Raw genomic sequence first — 2,739 nt, 5'->3', positions numbered from 1 at the left:
AAATCACAAAGGAAGCTCCAATTTTTCAAAACCTAGGGGTTGCTAAAAATTTCTTCAAAATGGGTTAAATTAGGGCAATTGAAAGGTACATGATTGTTTAAAGAGGTAAGGGAGTGGAATAGTGGGAAGAAAATTCAATGAAAACTCTCTGGATTGAAGGTGGAAGTGTTTGGCTCTTGGATGTGTTTTGAAGTTTTTCGTGAAAAATGAAAAATGATTGGAGTATATATGGTAAACATACTTCACAGCGGCGAAGTTCTTCATTTAATTGCAAACCCATTCGATGCCATGGCGAAGCAAATTTTCTCACCACGGCGAAAAATTGCAATGTAAACGTCACCGCGGCGAAATTTCCTTAGCATAACTCCACGATACCATTTATGCCACAGCAAAGCAAATTGTTTGGCTGCGGCGAAAAATTCCAAAGAGCACATCGCCTCGGCGAAGAACAAACTTCACCGCGGCGAAGTCTAAAACTTTTCGAATTCCTTTTCTTGCAAAATGTACATCGCCGCGGCGAAGAGAAAGCTTCGCTGCGGCGAAAATTGGAAGTTTCCCGCTTCTCGCCTTAATTCGATAATTTACCTGAAACACCAAAAAGCACAAAATCAAAATCATTCTACATCATCAATAAACTAAACAAATTCAACACAACAAACAAATGAAAACACTTGGGTTGCCTCCCAAAAAGCGCTTGTTTATAGTCAGAAGCTCGACTTTCCCATGGTCCTTCGTCAATCCGGATCCTTGTGGGGTGCTTCACTTCCCATTGCCACCTCTTGGTATTTCCTTTGGAATTCCGGACATTCTCATAAGCATCTTTTCGGAACTGCAAATTCATATTTGCGTACTTGAGATGAGATGGTGATTGGTTGAGTCCAATGTTTGGAGTCTCTTCCAATACCAATTTTGACTTGTGCGCATTTACACCAAATTCCTCAAATTGTTCCTTGTGAGGTGAGTTGCTTGGTTGAAATTCCCCTAAGTATCTTGCACACCTTTTTGCTCTGAGCTTTTCCTCTTCATCAGTCTTGTCTTCATGTTCTTCCAACTTTTCTTCATTGTGAGGTTGCTCCAACACTATACCTCTTCTCAATGTTATGACATTTAATTGTTCTTTAGGATTTGTGACAGTTGTGCTTGGCAAAGAACCTTGAGATCTCTCTATCAATTGTTCAACCAATTGCGCTACTTGAACCTCCAAATTTTGAATGGACACTCCTTGATTTCTGAAGTTTGAGCGTGTCTCATTCATAAATCTTGTGGTTTCTTGCATGAATTTCCCGAATATATCCTCCAATTTCGACATTCTTTGCTCACATGGTTGATGATTCACCACTGGTTGATGGTTTGGCACTGTCCTTTGATTTGATTGACTGCTTTGATTGCTCAAAGACAAATTTGGGTAATTCCCCCAACCAAGATTGTAAGCATTGGAGAATAGGTCATTTTGCAGCCTTTGTGAACAAACCGTGTAATTCACTTGCTCGGTTGTTGAGAAGAGTAACTGGTCTCCATCTTGGCATTCTACACTCAAATGGTTTCCTACACAAAATTCACAAGTTATAAAAGGTGAGTGAATAGAATTTACACTCATACCTCCCAATTGGCTTTGAAGTGATGCAATTTGTGCAAATAATGTGTCGAACGCGTCGACTTCATGTAGACCCATTGTTCTCTTCGGCATTGCTCTCTCATTAGGTCTTTGGTAGTTATTGTTGGCCATCACCTCAAGCAATTCATAAGCCTCTTCTGGGGTCTTGTTAATTAAGGATCAACCTGCTGCCAAATCTACCATAATTTGAATATTTGGTAGCAACCCATTGTAAAATGTTTGGACTTGTCTCCAAAACAGTAGACCATTATGTGGACATTTCCTTAACAACTCTGTGTACCTCTCCCAAGCTTCATATAGTGATTCATCGTTGCCTTGCACGAAAGAGGTAATGTCATTTCTCATACTTAAGACTATACAATATTTACAATTAACTAAAAAAAAATGAAATAAAAGCTTCAATTTAGCACTACACTAGATACTATCAATATTAATAATCAACTATCCCCGGCAACGGTACCAAAAACTTGATGCGTATTTACTACAACATGCATAAATAGCAAGTGCACTAGTCGCACAAAGTAATAAAGTGATGAGTGAGTATCGTTCCCACGAGGATAGTGTTACTAAGTACCGATTTCTCTAGTTTAAGTNTCTAAGGTTGTTGAAAAATTATTACTAGAAAATGTTCAACACTCCAAGAAGTTATAAGTTGCATCGATTATCTTTCTCTATTGATCCCCCGAGTAGGTGATCCTCACTTCAGTCCACATTCTGACTTCTCGAATTATTTTATGTAGAAATGTAAAGTTTATCAAATAGTGACAGACTCCATAAGCCTAATTATTGAACTACTCTCCACTAATAAGAATTAGACATCGCTAAGAATCAAAAGGTCTTTGTAAGCTTGTAACGTTAGACTCGGGTAGTGGGCTCCAAGGGAAAGGAAAGGATAAACAAATAAGAGAACTTGGTTTCCTTAAAGCAAACACTAAGACTTAATTCAACTCCCACTTCCTTTCTCAACCATCACTCAAAATGTCAATCATTTAACAACCTTCAACCATGAACAATTCTTACTGTTGCTATTGTAATGCAATTCTCAAACTAATTTTTTTTTTTTTTTTAAAACACAATTGAGGTTGATTACCTCTCTTATTCTTCTTGCCCTTCTCACAACCCCC

At 38.2% G+C, this 2,739-nt stretch overlaps 1 non-coding gene across 1 annotated transcript; it reads left to right on the top strand.

The window, feature by feature from the left end:
* The first annotated feature begins 1,856 nt into the window (after positions 1–1,856).
* LOC116119256 lies at positions 1,857–1,963 on the top strand. Its single transcript, XR_004126357.1, has one exon. It is a non-coding gene; the product is annotated as a small nucleolar RNA R71 (small nucleolar RNA).
* Positions 1,964–2,739: the final 776 nt, after the last annotated feature.

Source organism: Pistacia vera, unplaced genomic scaffold (genome assembly GCF_008641045.1).
Source record: "Pistacia vera cultivar Batoury unplaced genomic scaffold, PisVer_v2 Contig878, whole genome shotgun sequence".
Lineage (NCBI taxonomy): Eukaryota > Viridiplantae > Streptophyta > Magnoliopsida > Sapindales > Anacardiaceae > Pistacia > Pistacia vera.
The sequence above is the reverse complement of the archived record's forward strand: the minus strand, read 5'-3'. Positions and strand labels throughout refer to the sequence as shown.